The 19,330-nt window shown below is 40.9% G+C and overlaps 1 protein-coding gene and 1 pseudogene across 5 annotated transcripts in view; one reads left to right on the top strand and one right to left on the bottom strand.

Annotated features, from left to right (window-relative positions):
- Positions 1 to 19,330, top strand: part of LOC109917665 (rho GTPase-activating protein 32-like) — a 488,544-nt gene that overhangs the window by 134,648 nt on the left and 334,566 nt on the right. The gene's annotated exons all lie outside the window — the stretch shown is intronic.
- Positions 15,467 to 15,567, bottom strand: LOC125486758 (annotated as a pseudogene).

The raw sequence follows: 19,330 nt of genomic DNA, 5'->3' as shown, positions 1-19,330 counted from the left end.
AGGATTGGAAAGACTGGGTTTGTTTACACTGAAATGTAGGAGGTTGATAGAACCTCCTGATTGACTTGACAGAAGTTTATAAGATTGTGAATGCCATGGATAGAGTGGAAAGTTTGAGGCTTTTTCCCAGGGTGGAGGGGTCAAGCACCTGGACGAACACATCAATAGGGAGGGAATAGAGGGATATGGATCCTGTAAGTGAAGACAGTTTTAGTATGGAAGGGAAAAATGTGTTGGCGCAGGCTTGGAGGGCTGAAGGGCCTGTTCCTGTGCTGTATTGTTCTACTTTGTTCTTTGTAGGCCATCTGTGAAGTAATCCTGGAGTGAGTGGTACCTGGCTACCAAACCAATTTCTCTTTATGGCAGCAAATGTACATGAAGTGAAATCTGGTTACAAAACACAATCGTGAAAACTTTGTGAAACCTTCCAACGATTAAAATTCTGCAAATCTCCTTGGAATGGTTTCAGATAGTATAAAAATTGAATGTAACATTCTGTTCATATAGTTCTGTGTGAGAATTGAGGTCAACTTTAATGAAGGCAGGATTTAATCCTGTGAAGTATTACCTGGGAGCATTTAAAGAAAGACAGGGGAATTAATTAAGTTTGGTGAGATATGTTGGCTGACTTTGGTGTATGTGGGTCGATGAGATGTTTAATCATTCTGTTAGAGTGCGGATGAGATGACAGAAGGGAGCTCATTCACAGTGGGATTGAGAGGGAGCCTGCTGAGATCTCAATATTGCAGTTCTTCCATCGCCAAGGAAGACAGCGAAGCTATGATTAACAGACCTCGAATCTGGTATGCAAATAATCCAAATCAGTTAGAGTTCTCAATGTGGGCTGTTGGCCTCTTATCTGTTGACATCATATGATTAAATCTCATGGTTGACAATGGACTGAAATGCTTACTCGAGAATTATGATCTATTTATGATTTGACTGGCACCTTGGCAAAAATACAATGTATTTATTCTGTGTGTTTTGACTCAGATTATAGCAGCAGCCATTTATTTATGGCGCTTGAATTGAACAAGAACAACTGTCTTCTGACTTGGCATGCCGTACCAGCTCATCTGTTTTTCAGCACTCTTCTTGAAGTTAGGCTATGAATGTGACGATTCTAATGTAAATATACCATTGTAATGAGATGACATTCTCTTGGGCATTTAGAGGAGTAAGGTTGATCTTTAAACCTATTGTGATCCATTCATTTTATCATCACATTTTCAAACTTCATAGAATCCCTACAGTGTGGAAGCAGGCCACTTGGCCCGTCAAGTCCACACAACTGTCCGAAAGCATCCCACCATTCACACCCCCAACCCTATCGCCATAACCCTGCATTTCCCATGGTTAATTCACCGAGCCTGCGCCCCTAAACACTATGGGCAATTTTGTATACCTAATCTACCTAACTTGCACATCTTTGGATTGTGTGGGAGGAAACTGGAGCACCCTGAGGAAACCCATGCAGACACAGGAAGAATATGCAAACTTCACACAAGTCTGAGGGTGGAATTGAACCCAGGTCCCTGACACTGTGAGGCAGCAGTGCTAACCACTGAGCTAGCGTGCCACAGCGTACTACAGTGAGTCTGTAATCCATCTATTGTCTATCCTCACTACTTGAGAAAATGTTAAGTTCATTTGAAAGAACTAACTAGGGACAGAATGGGGTCTCTTAACCATCAACAAAGTCGTCTATATGAGCAGCCACAAGAGATATGTGAGAACCTAAATGAATATTTCTTGTCATTATTTATCGTCGAGAAAGGCAGGGATGCTAGGGGAACTTGAGGAAATAAATTGTGATGCCTTTAAGAAAGTCCACATTACAGAAGAGGTGGTGCTGGAAGTCTTAAAACACATTAAGGTAGATAAATCCCTGGGACCTGATGAAGTGTGTCCCAGGACTTTGTGGGAGGCTAGGGAGGAAATTGCGGGGTTCATGGCTGAGAAGTTTGTATCATCGACACCCACTAGTCAAGTGCACCAAGATTTGACAGTAGCTAATGTTGTGCCATTATTTAAGAAAGGCTGCATAGGACAAAGGACTTGAGCAAGGCCTTTGATAAGGTACTGCATGGTGGGTTGTTGAGTAAGGTTAACTCTCTTGGGATCCAGGGAGAGCTGGCCAATTGGATGTAAAATTGGCTTGAATGTAGAAGACAGAGGGTGGTAATAGAGTGTTGTTTTTCAAACTGGAGGCCAATGACCAGCGGTGTGCCACACGGTCAGTGCTGGGTCACTGTTATTTATAATTTGTATAAGTGATTTGGATGAGAATTTAGGAGGTATTGTTAGTAAGGTTGCGGGTGACATCAAGATTGGTGATATAATGGACAATGAAGAAGGTGATCTGGGAATACAGTGAGATCTTGATCAACTTGGTTGTGGCACAGTGGCTCAGTGGTTAGCACTGCTGCCTCACAGCGCCAGGGACCCCGGTTCGATTCCGCCCTTGGGCGACTGTCTGTGTGGAATTTGCATATTCTCCCCGTGTCTGCGTGGGTTTCCTCCCACAGTCCGAAGATGTGCAGGCTAGGTTGATTGGCCATGCTAAATTTCCCGTAGAGTTCAGGGATGTGTAGATTAGGTGGGTTATAGGAGGGATGGGCCTGGGTGGGATGCTCTGAGGGTCGGTGTGGACTTGTTGGGCCGAAGGGCCTGTTTCTATGTTGTAGGGGTTCTATGATAATTCTATGAACTCGGCCAGTGGGTTGAGGAATGGCAGATGGAGTTTAATTTAGGTAAATGGAAGGTGTTGCATTTTAAACCAGGGCTTACACAGTGAATGGTAGGGCCCTGGGTGTGTTATGGAACAAAGAGATCTAGGGGTACAGGTTTATAGCTTCTTGAAAGGGGAGTCACAGGTAGACAAGGTGGTGAAGAAGGCTTCTGGCATATTTGCTTTATCGGTCAGAGCATTGAGTATGGGAGTTGGTATGGCCACATTTGATGTACTGCATGCAGTTCTGGTCACCCTACTGTAGAAAGGATATTATTAAATTAGAGTACCTGGTTTGGAAGGTTTGTATTGTAAGGAGAGGCTGGATAGGCTGTGACTTTTTTCCCTAGAGCATAGGAGACTGATGGGTGACCTTACAGAGGTCTATAACATCATGAGAGGCATAGATAGGGTAGATAACCAACAGCTTTCCCCTATGATAAGGGATTCTAAATTTTGAGGACATACATTTAAGGTGAGAGGGAAGAGATACAAAAGGGCCCAGAGGGGCAGTTTTTTCACACAGAAGGTGGTGAGTGTCTGCAACAAGTTGCCAGGGGTAGTGGTGGAGGTGAGTACGATTTTGTCATTTAAGAAATATTTGGACAGGTACGTGGATGGGATAGGTATGGAGGGATATGGACCAAACACAGGCAAATGGGGCTAGATTAATTGTGAAAACTGGGTGGCATGGACAAATTGGGCCAAAGGACCTGTTTCCATGTTGTAAACCTCTGACTCTGACTCAATAACTGTCTAATATTACATATTATCAATTTTTAAAAATTAAGCCATCCTCACTCAATTGGCTCATTATATTCAGTTACTTATATTGTTTCTTATTTGGGAAAGTTCATGTACGCAGAACGTCACCAATCTTTGTGATGGTGAAAGAAATTTGACATAACAGTATTAAACCGTTAAGATTTATGTGCAGTCCTTTTTGTTAGCAGCATCATCTTGATCGCAGTAATGTCCTTTCAGAGTCACAGCAAGTTGAAATTTAAAACAAAGGAAGTTCTCATTGATTATGTAGATATCAGTGTAATATTTGTAAGGAGGAGCTCCTTGATGCAGAAATATTGGAGCAAGGATTTGTGGAGAGAAGCCATGTAATGCAGTGTATGCTGTTGGAAGGTTTGGGCTATTGATAACCGGAGGTTTACACTGCAGAAAGTGAGATCATGCATCTATTTTAGGGAGGGAGAGGGGTGTTGGAAGAGGTGGGTCAGTGTGGGATCCTCTTCGGAGGTCAGCATCGACCTGATGGGCCAAATGGCCCTTATCTGCATTTTAGGGATTCGATAATTCTGGGTGAGAATAGAGCCTATGACCTTTGAATCAGAAACTAGACTTCTGCCACTGAACTGATGTTGTTATCAAAAGGGAGCACTGGCTGTTTGCTACAACAAATTAAAACCAATTGTCTTTCTCTTTCTCTTCAAATGTTTTTCCAATTTTCTCCTAGATTCATTTTGATCTCTGCTTCAAACCAAACAGTCCATATTCCAACAAGTCTTCATAAATTTTGGCTAATTCCTCTCAATCTTTTAGTGAACATATTGAATTTGGAAACCGTATCAATGACGTGAGGAAGGATTTGTTTCATATTCCAATTTATTTTAAAACTTTTATTAGATAAATCTATTCTGATACGAATAGACCAGATAGGTTTCATTTTAATACCATAGTTTGCCATCCTTAATGAATGTATGCTGCATGCTCTTATTCGCTTTAATTACCATTACATATTTGGAGCATATTGCACAGATATGGATCCTACAAACAGTTGGTATATATCTTCACTTGTTTGTAGAGCAGCTTACAGATGCTGCAAAAAGTGACTTGTTTATTGAGAGTTAGTTTCTAGACCAATTACAACAAAAACCAAACACCGCAACCGAGTTAGTTGTGAATGCATAAGGGCAAGTGCAGACAAAAACCTGAGAATTTGCCTTTGAAAACACTGTGCTTCCTGACCTCTTATCTCATTCTCATAATTTTCCCCACTTCGTTTCTCCCGCATCCCACGAGCTCACACTTTCCCTCCCCTGCACAACTCTCTGCTCTCTCCTGGTCTCCTAACCCCTAACTATGTGTGGGTTAGTATTACATGATACGTGGCCATAGGTTGAACGATTTAGATGCTGCTGTCAGGCATCAGCTACTGGCAGTGGAATATTAGTCACTTTGGGGTGCTGAATCTTTCAGTTTTTAATGGTTCAGCTTTTTCCATTGGATTTGAGTTTGTGAATGAAAAAAAAACAAACCAGCAGGAAACTTGATGCTGTCGTGCTGTGGTTTGGATATGCTGTTCTGGACCTGAGAGAGTTACCTCATCACAATGTCCAGTGTTGCTGAATTCGCTCTGTACTAAGAACAGATTCAGCTGTGTCTGTGACAGAACTGTTTCATTGTCATATAAATGGGTCATTAGATGCCAACAATACTGAGTGCTAAGGCCTCTTAATGACACCAAGATGGCTGCAAGATTTGTCTGGCGTCCTTGCTTTTTTTAAAAAACAAAAGTCTGAATTGGAGTTGATCATCCAGCTCAGTGCTGATGTTGCAGCTACCCACTTGCCTTTGACAAGAAACCTAAATGAAGAACGTTGTTTAGCGTTCAGATTCTGAAGAGATTTTGCTTTGTCAAGGAAACTTAGAAACTGTTCAGCTGCCAGCACCCCGTATCAAGCTGTTTAAGATTATGGTGAATTGTAACCATAGTATTCTTGCAATTAAAATGTTTGGTAAGGTGTCTGAGCAGTTCAACTATAATATTTTTCCCAGCACTTGAATGGCGCATTTCCCCTATTCTGAAATCTGAATCTTGGCCTGATTTGTTTTGCTGCTTTGGCTTTTAGGGAATGTTTTTAAATTGTATTTACATTGTATGTTATGTTGAGTATCGTCTGTGGGCGAGAAACCAAATTTGTCATTCTCTAGGCCCTCCCCTCTAACAATAGCAGCCTTTTTGCTTCTATTGCATTGATTTTAGGGCCTGAATGGCCCCTTTATATTGTGCTGTCAAAATAGTCCACAACACTCTGGGTGCAACATAACTGATGTGCTGTACCGTTTACTGTCATGATTTAACTAGGAAAAGTTGTGCCTTCTATAAGTTGTTACATAATGTATAATATCCGAATGAAACCACCAAGTGACCAATTTGCCTGACTATAGGCAATTTACTCCAGGTTCCTTCAGTAACTCTATTCATTACAACATGGCTAACTCTCACAATAGCAGTGAAAAGAAAGGATTTCTAATTTATATAACTTTACAAAAAAGAAAAAGAGAAAAAAAAAACAAAAAGATGAAAAAAAATAAAACTATACCCCTTCTTAGAAGGTATGAGCTATTGGGAGAGGCTGGAAAAAACTCTGGTTGTTTTCTCTGGAGTGGCGGAGGCTGAGGGGAGACTTGATAGAAATCTATAAAATTATGAGATGCGTAGATAGGGTTGATGGTCAGAATCTTTTTCCCAGAGTTGAAATGTCTGAAACTAGAGGGCATGCATTTAAGGGGGAAAGTTCAAAGGAGTTGTAAGGGCTTTTTTACAGTGGTAGGAGTGTGGAATGCACTGTCAGGGTTGGTAGTGCAGGCAGATACAAAAGGGACATTTAAAAGACTTTTAGATAACCACATGAATATGCAAGGAATGGAGGGATGTGGACTAAGGGCAGGCAGAAGGGGTTAGTTTAATTTGGCATCATGTTTGGCACAACATTGTGGGCCGAAGGGCCCGTTCCTGTGCTGTACTGTTGTATGTTCAACACCACACCACCACCATCTCCACCCCCCCCAACCCATTCACACACACACTCACTCTAAATTGCAATTTTCACATAGTTCAATACCTATACTATAGGTAGATCAAGAATGTAGGCAGGTTAAATAAAATTCCGAAGACCAAAATTTCAGACCACACGATGGGAAGTTCTTTTCTCTCCCACTCGTTTTGAATTTTAGAACAAAGAACAAGACCAAAGAAAATTACAGCACAGGAACAGGCCCTTCAGCCCTCCAAGCCTGCGCCGATCCAGATCCTCTATCTAAACCAGTCGCCTATTTTCCAAGGATCTGTATCGCACTGCTCCCTGCCCGTTCACGTATCTGTCTAGATACCTCTTAAATGACGCTATCGTGCCCGCCTCTACCACCTCCGCTGGCAACGCGTTCCAGGCACCCACCACCCACTGCGTACAGAACTTTCCACACATATCTCCCTTAAACTTTTCCCCTCTCACCTTGAAATCATGACCCCTAGTAATTCAGTCCTCCACTCTCTGGGAAAAAGCTTCTTGCTATCCACCCTGTCTATACCTCTCATGATTTTGTAGACCTCAATCAGGTCCCCCCTCAACCTCCATCTTTCTAATGTAAATAATCCTAATCTATTCAACCCCTTTTCATAGCTAGCGCCCTCCATACCAGGCAACATCCTGGTGAACCTCCTCTGCACCCTCTCTAAAGCATCCACATCCTTTTGGTAATGTGGCGACCAGAACTGTACGCAGTATTCCAAATGTGGTCGAACCAAAGTCCTATACAACTGTAACATGACCTGCCATCTCTTGTACTCAATACCCCGTCCGATGAATGAAAGCATGCCGTATGCCTTCTTGACCACTCTATCCACCTGCATTGCCACCTTCAGGGTACAATGGACCTGAACACCCAGATCTCTCTGTGTATCAATTTTCCCCAGTTTACCAATTTTACCGTATAGTTTGCTCTTGAATTGGATCTTCCAAACTGCATCACCTGGCATTTGCCTGGATTGAACTCCTTCTGGCATTTCTCTGCCCAACTCTCCAATCTATCTATATTCTGCTGCATTCTCCGACAGTCCCCTTCACTATCTGCTACTCCACCAATCTTAGTGTCATCTGCAAACTTGCTGCAATTTTGCAAAGATGAGACTCTGCTGTCTGTACAGTGACACAGTCATTTTTCTCATGGTTGTTCAGATGAACATGTCTTTTCCATTTTGAATTCTTTTAACCTTTCTTGCTTTCTTTTGTCTTTTTCCACATGGTTTGGTGCCGGTGACAGCAGAGTGTTGCTGACTGTCTGCACGCTCTGGATATCTTCTATTTTCTGCTATTCTTAGCGCTTGCAGTTTTTTTTTAAACACTTCTGCTCAAAAAATTGGAGACCTTTTTCCAGGCAGAATTTCTTGAACTCAAATTATTCTTAGTGCCGTTCAGTCTTTAATTCTTCCTCGTATTGTACTGAACAACTCAACACTAGATTTTCAAGTTGCAAACCTTTTCTGGTTTTTCGATTGTAACAGTACAAATTCCATTTATGTATATTTCCAAAAAAAAAGTGGGGTCTTGCAGTACAAAAGGAAAGCATACTCCCTTTTATCTGACATGGATGGTGCTCGTTGGTGACATCAATCAAAACCATGATGCACCACATAAACAAGGAAGCAAATGAAATACTATTTTTTGTTACAAGATGAATTGCGTAAGGAACAAAAAAGAAATTGCTAGAGAAACTCACCGGTCTGGCAGCATTTGTGGAGAGAAAACAGAGTCAACATTTTGGGTCCAGTGCTGCCTCTTCAGAACTGACTGTAGCTCGGAAAAGGTTGATATGCTGAAGATGGGGAAGGGAAGGAACAAACAACAGGTGGAGATGGAGCCCAGCGAGAGAGAGGGAAAAGTGGTGGAGGTAACACAACAGCAGACCGACCTGGGTGTGAACGGCGGTAGGAGCTACTGGATACATACCTAATGAGCAGGGTCAGGCATAGCAAGACTGAGGTCAAGTCCGAGCGGCGGCAGAGTGAGTGGAGTTGAATCCAGAGGCAGAGTCTGTGACTCAAAAAGTGACGTAGGCTTAGCTGCTCAGGAACCAGATCTAGAAACTGAGTGAGTCATGTCTGGAAGGAGACAGATTATAAAGTACTTACTTCTGTTGTTGTAGTTTGTTAGGAATAAAGTGAAGGTGAGAAATCTGAGTTTGGTGATTAGTGGGTAAGGTTGTGTAATTGGTTCCTATATTATTGTCCATAGTTGATAAGATTCAGAATGGCAGGAGAAGTTGGTCCTGGAATGCTGTCCTGTAATATGTGGAAAATCCGGGACACTTGCAGTGTCCATGCTGACTATATGTATGTGGGAAGTGTGTTCAGCTAGCTCATGATTTGCCACATGGAGCACTTGGAGCGGCGGATGGACTCATTTTCGAGCATCTGTGAGGCTGAGAATGTCATCGATAGCATGTTTAGTGAGTTGGTCGCACTACTAGTAAGGACTACACAGTCAGAAAAGAGTTGAATGACCACCAGGAAGACCAGTTAGTGTGGACAGGCAGTGCAGGAGTCCACTGTGGCCATTCCTCTCTCAAACAGGTATGCCATTTTGGATACTGTTAGACGCATGTCCTCTCATGAGAAAGCAGCAGCCAGATCAGTTGGCACCATGAGGGAACTAGGGCCGCAAGTCCATTCCTCCCTGAAAGTGGTGACACAAGTGGATAAGGTGCTAATGAAGCTAATACGGCATGCTAACCTTCGTTGGTCAAAGCATTGAGTGTAAAAGTTGGCAAGTCATGTCGCAGCTGTATAAAACTTTAGTTTGTCCAAATTAAGAGTACTTTGTACAGTTCTGGTCGCTACACTATAGAATGTGGAAACTGTGGTGAGGGTTTAAAAGTGCATTATCAGGATGTTACCTCAATTGGAGTGTATCAGCTATAAGGAGAGGTTAGAAAAATTTGGATTGATTTCGCTACAGTATTGGAGTCTGAGGGGCAACCTGTTGGAAGTTTATAAAATTAGAAGAGGCATGGATAGGGTGGATAATTGGAGTCTGTTTCCCTGGGTGGAAATGTTAGATACTCAGCGGTGTGGATTTAAGGTGAGAGGGGGCAAGTTTAAAGGAGATGTATGAGGAAAGCTTTGTTTTAAGAGTGGTAGGTGCCTGGAACGTGCTGCCAGTGGAGGTGGTAGAAGCAGAAACGATAACAAAGTTTGAGGCATTTAGACACATGAATAGGCCGAGAATAGAGGGATACAGAGCTTGTGCAGGCAGATAGGATTAGTTTAGGACAGCATTATGGTCAACACAAACATGTGCCAGTTCCAGCTGTACTGTTCTATGTTAACAACAATTGGAGAGACAAAAGAATGGATAATGGTGAGCTGGGGAGAAAGAAAGCAGTCAACAGGGACCATTAGTAGATGAAAATTGGTTGGCTGTGGTGAAAGCATCCCAAGAATAGCATTTCATCAGATTTTTTGATAATGTGCTGTACCATACTTTTGATTGATGTCACCAATAAGCAATATCTGTGGGTGAGAAAAGGAGTTTTTTGTTTTCTTTTTGTAACATAAGACATCGCACAGTTTTCATTTTTTTATTACAAATGAAAGTGGAAGTTGGACAGTTAGAAATGAAAAACCCGGAAAACTTTGCAACTTGAAAATCAAGTGTTATGTATTGTTGCACTGTTCGGTACAATGTTGCTTTTTGGAAGGCACTAAAAGAAGAATTAAAGACTGAACAACACCAAGAATAATTCAAGTTCAGGAAGTTCTGCCTGGCAACAGATCTCTGGTTGAGCATCAGAGTGTTAAAAAGCATTTTTTTTTCTGATGATTGTGCAACTTTGGAACTTTGCCTCAGAAGTTGGTGGAAGCAGGACCATTGAATATTTTAAAACAGAGGTTGATTCTAAGACTGAGGTTCTTGGGTGTACTTTGGAAAGTGGAAATTGAAACACAAACAGATCAGCCAAGATCTTATTGACTTGCAGAGCAGGCTTGAAGAACCGAATAATCCGCTTCCTTCCCTGTTTTGTATTTTCATATCATCATCCTCCAGGTAAACATTAGAAGGATCACAAAATTGCCTTTTGCCTCTGCTGTAATCTTTGTCCCCTTCTCGCCAGCTCGACCCCTTCATTGGCCATTATCTGTGGCTGAAATCAGATTCTTAGCATTATCTTCTAGCCTGAGCCAATCTTTTGACCTTGTATGCTCTCCACATTAAACTATCAAATTGAACTTCACTAATATCTTTCACCTCCGTTCCTTTTTCAAACACTTGTGGCAGCAGCCTCCATTTTATTATTGGTTACTTCAATGCTGTTGTTGGCATTCACAACCCGCCTTAAATCTAACAACTTTTCTCCCCATGCACTTAATTCCTCTGACTTTCAGTTCAGATGCATACCTTTTTATCTTTACCAAATTGCGTAAGGGTATGCCACTTAAGGCTGAGATGAGTAAAGTTTCTTCACCCAGTGAGTGGTGAGCCTATAAAATTTCCTGCCATGAAAATGGTTGAACCCAAACATTGCATGTTTTCAAGAAGGAGCTAGATATAGTTCTTAGAGCTAAAGGGATTGTAGGGATGGGGAGAATGTGAGAGAGGGTGCTGAGTTGGATAATCAGCCAAGATCATATTGATGACGGAACAGACTAGAAGGGCAGAAGTGCCTTTTCCTTCTCCTACATTCTGTGCCTTCAACCATCTAGATGTTGCTCCAGAAGTTGTTCTGCTTCCTCAAAGTTAATATCCTTTCTGATTATTTGGTCAAGCTTACGGTCACAACTTGTAATCTCACCACCTTTGATTTGGAGTGATAGGCTGGTTGTAAGAGGAGGAGAGATTTCTAGTCAGCCTCTGCCAATGCTATCCATTGTTCCAAACTTCAACATGTAGGTAGCATGCATGTTACTACAACAACTTGCACTACCTGAGTGAATTATAACACAGCGCCGTCATATAGCACCTTATATATCCTTGTATATACTTTGCAGAATCATAAAAATGGGTGCTGAACTGAAATTGGAAATTTTCTCCCTCCGAAGTATGATAAGATGTTGAAGGTCTTGTTGTAGAAACATCAGTGCCTGCATCATGAGCTTATCTCTTTTGGTGATGTATGGTGGGTAAGTATTGGTTAAAACAATGCTGATGTGCATTTGATATCATGCATGACATCTCCAACAATTCTGTAAACCATCTCATCCCTGGATTGGGACAACAATCTGGAGTGCAAATTAATTTTCACCTTTCTGATTGAGTCAAGATGTTCTAATCTAACATTTGGTTTATATGGATGAGAAGCAATAGAGGCTCCAGACTCAAGGCAGGCACATTGTTCTGAGTACATCTATCCACCCTAGCCAACAGCACCCCAAACTCCCACCGGTTTTTATTTAAAGATGCAGTATATTATGAGAGCTTTGTTGCATCCACTTTGGATGTTAATCCAAGACAGAGGTGGTGGAGTATGCACCGTCTGGGCTCCGCCAGAGGCTTGTCCTTTCCATCTGCTTCTCTTTATTTTCTCTTTTATTTTTCCTTTTTTATAAAATATTTTAGTGTTTCTTTGTTAACCTACCTTAGCTTGTGAAGAGAGCAGCAGTGCTGCAGCAGCTGAGGGCCTGGAGTGGGATGGCCCATGGTCGGCACGTAGAATGGAGTAGGGTGGGTGGCGGACTGGGGGGCCAGGAGTGGCAGCCTGTCAGACATCTTGAGCCTGGCAGTGTGGTAGAGTGAGACTACGTGTAGAAAGTCCACAGTGTGAAGAGATTGCAGGCTATAAAAGGACTATAACATTTGTTTATCTTCCTAATTTATACTGTGAAGAACTGTAATTTAGCTTTTCCCTTTATTTCTCTATTTATGTTCCTAATCTATTTTAGTACCTAAGATTTGTACCTAGGGACTTTGTACGTAAGATGGCACCTTGTGTGGCAACATTGTACACATTTCACTATTTTCCTGTACTTTGTACTTGAGTACAGGTGACAATAAACCTAATTCTAATTCTACTGTCCCCATTCAAAGTTTGGTTTGACAGGCACAGTTGGCTATAGTTTAGAAGTTTCTTTATGTTTACATGTTGATCAATCTGCAAAATTTATTCTTAATGCAGGTACCACCACTTTGTCCATTTTGGGACAGACAAGTTGGTACTTACCAGCATCTGTTATGCACCCATCTTTAACTGACCATTCTAAAACATCTTCCATTTACTCTGAATTGTATTTTTCCTGTTTACTGCCTCGTTTACCTGTTTTAATTCTTTATGGTCTTAAAATTGGCCTTCCTAAGTCTATATGCCTGACTCTTGATTTATTCCAGTTTTTACTAAATTTAATTTAGTTGTATTCTGGTCACTTCCCAGTACTCAGGTTGTTATCTCTTGTGACATTCTTAGTGCTTCAAACAGAAAATAGTCACATAGTATCATCCACTAGTTCAGATTCTACTTGGGCATTCCCAGTTTATATTGAATTAGTAATTACCCCTTATTAGTCTGATCTTTTCTTTTTGCTTTATAGAGCTATATGCTGTCTTTTCTGGAGTCTGGAAGTGCCCCACATTTTTTTTGTCGCTCATTGCTAGTTGTCACCTTGTTTCCCTTTACAAATGCATGCTCCTTAAATTCTCCTTAGCCAGTTGCGTATCCATTTACATCCCAGGTTCTTCTTATTTGGTGATCTCTTTGACATTTGTGCAGTACTTCACAAGACTTATTACGGTACATTATTTAACTCCTTTCTCTTGTACTGTCCAACTGCTGATCAGTTTGCATAATTGCATTTCCTCAAAAAAAAACTATCTGAAGAGATTGGTCAGTGAAAATTTACCTTTTGAGCTCAAGCTGGCTAGCGTTAGATTATTTTTACATGCGTAGTTTTGTTTCTGCCTCTGTTTGTTAGGTTGGTGACCGTTTAAGCTGGGTGAGTTGATCCAACCTTTCCTTGGCTGAAATGCATTTGCAGTATTCTACTGGTGACACATCCTTCCAGGTATGTGGCCTTACGTCATTCTTGTTCCCCTTCATATGCAAGTCTGCATAGTGAGTATTGATGACATCATGGCCAATGTTATCTATCCTGTCATCACCCAATATTTACATTTGCTGTTTTCAGTCAGGACTTGTTAATATTCAGGAGAAAGAGCCTTGTTGGATTTTCTTCTTTTCTTTGGTCTTGTGACATTGAGATGAATTATACTGTGCCCTGTATGATGTGGCACCACATTAACAATTATGTTCATCTGTTGAACTGAGGGAAGCCTTTTCTGATCCATTTGAGTGTGCACTCCAGTGCTCAAATTATTAAATGTCCTGGTCTTCCAAACGATTTAGGAGTAATGTGTTTTATTGCATGTTAATACTGACAATCGACGAAAGACTGACACATTTTGAATGCTTTACCTATAGATTATGTTAGTCAATGGATTCGACAGTCGATGTGTATTATATGGCATTATTGTATAGGAGTTCCCTAGAGGTCAGTCTTGGGATCCTTGCTCTTCTTAATATATGTACATTAATTATAGGTCTTGGTGGGCAGGGGATGATTTCAAAGTTTGCAGATGGCACTAAATTTGGAAGAATTGTAAACCATGAGGCAGACTATGAGGAAGTCCAAAAGGACAACAAAGAACATAGAATAATACAGCACAGGCACATGCCCTTCAGCCCTCTAATCCTGTGCTGACACATTTTTCTCTTCTGTATTAAAGCTGTCTTTACTTACAGGATCCATACCCCTCTGTTCCCTTCCTATTCGTGTATTCATCCAGGTGCTCCTTGAATGCTGCTACTGTGTCTGCTTTCCCCACCATCTCTGGCAGCGCGTTCCAGGCACTCGCCACCCTTTGTGTGAAAAATGTGCCTCGCACATCCCTGTGAAACTACCCCCGCCACCAAACACCTTGAACCTGTGTACCCTAGTAATTGACCCCTCCACCCTGGGAAAAAGCCTCATACTTTCCACTCTATCCATGCCATTCACAATCGTATAAACTTCTATCAGGTTGCCCCTGAACCTCCTGCATGCCAATGTAAACAAACCCAGTCTATCCAACCTTTCTTCATAGCTAAAATCCCCCATACCAGGCAACATCCCGTTAAGTCTTTTCTGTACCCTCTCCAAAGCATCCACATCCCTTTGGTGGTGTGGTGACCAGAACTGTATGCAATATTCCAAGTGTGGTCTAACTAAAGGTCTATAAAGCTGCAGCATAACTGGTCTATCCTTATAGTCAATGTCCCTTCCAAAGAAGGCAAGCATGTTATAAGCCTTTTTTATGACCTTGTGTACCTTCAGTGATCTGTGTACTTGTACATCCAGATCCACCTGTATATCAACCTAAGGGTCCTGCCATTCACTGCATAATTTCCACCAATACTTGACCTTCCAAAATGCATCGCCTCACATTTGTCCAGATTAAATTCCATCTGCCATTTTTCTGCCCATGCCTCCAACTGATCTATATCCTGCTGTATCCTCTGACAAGCCTCCTCACTATCTGCAACGCCATCGCAACGCCACCAATCTTTTTGTCTGCAAACTTGCTAATTATTGATAAGTTGGGGAAGTGGATGGATAGGTGGCAGTTGAGGTTCAATGCAGAGATATGTAAGGTAATGCAATCTGGTTGGAGGACTAATTGAAAGGCAACATAAAATAAGGGGTACAATTCTAAAGGGCTTGTAGGAGCGGAAGGATCTGGGTGTATACATGCATAGATCCTTGAAGGTGGCAAAACAGTTGGAGAGCGCAATTAATAAAGCATACAGTATGCTTGGCCTTATTAATAGGGCCATAGAAAATGTTTTAAAAATTACCTATTTTTCCTAGTCAACCTGTTCAGAGATGTTATTGCACACCTCTGGAACAGGTGGGACTTGCACCAGGTCTCCCCTTGCAAGGGTAGAGATACTACCACTGCACCTCAAGAGGGCTGCAAAAATATGGAATGCTTCATGAATTTACATATCATCCTTGTGCAAAATCATGCTAATCTTCTGTGTTGTTCCAATTTTATATGTGCTGCCAATGTGAGTACATTGAGGTATAGAATATAAGAGCAATGACATGATTTTTGAACTTGTACAGTACACTTGTTAGATCTCAGCTGAAGTATTGTATACTGCTGTGGATGTCATATTATAGAAAAGATGTGGATGTATTGGAGAGAGTACAGAAGCAATTTACAAGAATGATTTCCAGATTGAGGAGTTTTAGTTATGAGGTTCGATTGAAGAAGTTGCGACTGTTCTCCTTGGAGATAAGGCAGACAGGAGATTTGATAGGTTTTAAGAGGTTTCCAAAATCATTTGTAAGCTGAACAGAGTAGGTAGGGAGAACATAAGAACAAGGAGCAGAAGTGGGTGAATCTGCTCCGCTATTAATACTATCATGGCTGATAAAGTTTTGGTTTCAACTCCACTTTGCTGCTTGTTCCACGTAACCCTTTAAGCTGTTACTAATTAAAAATGTCTGTCTCCTCAAATTTATTCAGTATTCTGGTGTCCCTCACACTCTTAGATTGTAAGTTCAACAGTTTCGTGATCCTTTGAGAGAAACAATTCCTCCACATCTCTATTTTAAATCTGCCACCCTTTAGCCTAGAATTATGACCTCATTTTTTAGATTGCCCCACAAGGGAAACACTTATGCTGCATCTACTTTATCAATACTTTTTAGCATTTTACATGCTTCAATTAGATCTTCTGTCATTCTTCTAAACTCTAGCGAGTAAAGTGCTAAATTTTTACTCATAATTCAAGTGTTTTATATCTGGAATTGTTCTAGTGAACTTTCAATGAATTGCGTCTAATGCAATTACATCGTTTTCCTAGTAACGGGACTAAAACTACGCAGTAATCCAGATTCACACTCACCATGGCCTTGTACAGAAGTTGTTCCTGCTTGTAAGAGAGAAAAGGATGAGAAGGCCTAGATGTAAAGTGATGAGCAAATGAAGCGGGTGAGGTGACAAAATAACTTTTCACTCAGTGATAGTTAGGGAATGGAACGTACTACCTGGAAATGTGCTGGAGGCAGATTCAGTCGAAGCATTCAAGAGACCATTCAATGATTATTTGGATAGAAATAGTGTGCAGGGATGTGGACAAAAGGCAGACACTAGGTAATAGAATTAGTGCAGACAACATGGGCTGAATAGCCTCCTTCTGCACTGTAACAGTTCTGTAATAGTGTTATTGGTCATTGTAAGAAATGATAAATATTGATCAAAAATGGCTGGTGTATTCACCTGACCACAGATTGAGGCAAGTCCAGAAGGTCAGTGTGGAATAGACAAAATTGTTTGCACTGAAGTTAGCATTTTATCTAAAAACACTGAAACCAGGTAACTGATCAGCATCAAGAAATTTACATCTCCTGTTTTAATTCATATTTGCATAATTAAGTACATATTGGACATTAAAGGTTGTCTGCATCTATTCATGGAAAGATAATGGACCATATTTCAGTCACTGTTTTTGAGCAGCAGAATAGAGAGAAGATAAATTTTGAATTTTGAACAGAGAGCTAGAAGTATTTCTCTTCCTGCTTCTCTCAAGCTGTAAAGACAATGCTTGGTAGAAAGGGACGGTGGAAAAACAACCAGCTACCAAGAATCTGAGCATATTTACAAATGTTGCCACTTATACAATTAAGTTACTGTAGACTCAGAATAAAAATCTAACATCTCAAAGACTCTAAGAACTTTTCAATTTCATAGCTTTATTCTTTCTGACTGTACATATACATTTCCTGTTTAAAGTTATTACCCATGTTTGTATGTGTGATAGACGTATCTCTCTTTCTCTGGTTGGTAGATAATAAATTTCTCTTTTGTCATGAAAACCTTCTAATTGGCTGTTTCATTTTGACCTTGTTAGCAAATTAATCTTTGAAATAGCTGTGTCTTAAACGAAAATAGTTGCTGCCAACCAAGAGAAGGTTAAAAAGACGGGAGCCAAATCACCCTGCTTCACCTGGTTATGACAAATATAAAAGTGGCCAACAAATTCCTAAAGTAGTGATCTATGCTACATTGTGTTGCATTTTTGTATAAATACTGTTTGAAAAATGCACTGAAGAGTGTCAGAATGGCCATTAGAACATAGGAAATAAGAGCAGTAGACCAATTCACTCAGAGAACCTACTCGACCATTCAACCAGATAATGACTGATCTTCTACTTCAAAGCTGTTTTCCCCACTCTACCTCCTGTGTTCATGGCTAAGAAATCTATAGACTTCTGCCTTGAATATACTCAATGACTCAGCCTTCACAGTCTTCTGGGGCTTCATCCTATGCCTGCTGCAGTGTTTCAGCAAAGCACCAAGCTAAGCGGAGGAACAGCACCTCATTTTCTGCTGTGACATTTTACAGCCTTCAGGACTTAAAATTGAGATCAGTGACTTCATAGCATAAAAATTGTCCTCCATTTTGATTTCCTCTCTGCAGTGTCTTGATGACTTGGGTTTGCTCTCAGCTGAGCTGACATATATTTTCTCCTATTCATGTGTATCATTAACACTTATTTTATATCAACATTATTCCTTTATTATCATTAGCTCTCCCTTTGTGTTTTGCTTTGGGTGCCCTCACTACCTTTTCTATTTACTCCTTCTCTACATTTGTCAGCTGTATAAAAACCATCATTTTCCAGCTCCTTTCAGTTCTGGTGAGGATTTATTTGGTTTGAATTGTTAACTCTGTTTCTTTCACAACAGAGGCTGTTAGACGTGCTGAGTTTCTCTAGCATTGTCCATTTTAACACATGTCTCTGCACATGAAGACTTGCCAATTTTTCAACGTTTCAGGAATTCTCTGCATTTCAATTTCTTCCTTCAAAATTGGCTAACTTGGCATTTTTATGCATTATATTTGATCTGACATTTTCTTGCCCATTCACTTGGATTTTCTGAATCCCTTTGAAGCCACTTTACATCCTCCTGACAACTCTCATTTCCACCATGTGCTATCAGAAAACTTGGAAAAATATAATTTGATTCCCACATCTAATTGATTAACGTATATTGTGAATAGTTGGGGCCCCAGTGTTGATATTTGTGGTACTGCTCTAGTCATCCCGTGTTAAACTGGGAATGACTCATTTCATATTGTCATGCATATCCACAGCACAGAAAAACGGCCTCTTGGCTTATCACATCCGTGTTGGTCAAAAACAACCAACTAACTATTGTAATTAACTAGCATTTCTGAAGAAGGGTCTAGGCCCAAAACGTCAGCTTTCCTGCTCCTCTGATGCTGCTTGGCCTGCTGTGTTCATCCAGCTCTACACCTTGTTAACTAACTATTGTAATCTCATTTTCCAGCATTTGGTTGACTCATGTGGCCCTTGGCATTGTAAATGCACATCTAAATGTTTCTTAAATGTTGCGAGGGTTTCTGCCTCTAATACCCATACAGGTGATGAGTTCCAGATTCCCACCACCCTCTGGTTGAAAAGGTTTTTATCCTATCTGCTCTAAGCATTCTACCTTAATACTGTGCTCCTTGCTTTAAAATTAATACAGGCAATGGCCTGGTGGTATTATCACTGGACTATTAATCCAAAGATCCAGGTAAGGTTTTTGGGGACCTGGGTTTGAATCCCACCATGACAGATGGTGGGATTTGAATTCAATAATAATATGGAAATAAGAGTCTAAAGATGACCATGAAACAATTGTCGATTGTTAGGAAAAACCCATCTAGTTCACTAACATCTGTTAGGGAAGGAAATCTGCTGCAGAAATACCTGTCTGATCCCCTTGCAATCCCACTATAGCTCTGCTGTTGTTCTGTCCC

This window comes from Rhincodon typus, chromosome 32, assembly GCF_021869965.1.
Source record: "Rhincodon typus isolate 14 chromosome 32, sRhiTyp1.1, whole genome shotgun sequence".
Taxonomy (NCBI): domain Eukaryota; kingdom Metazoa; phylum Chordata; class Chondrichthyes; order Orectolobiformes; family Rhincodontidae; genus Rhincodon; species Rhincodon typus.
Note: the sequence above shows the minus strand (reverse complement) of the source record. Positions and strands in the feature narration are given on the sequence as shown.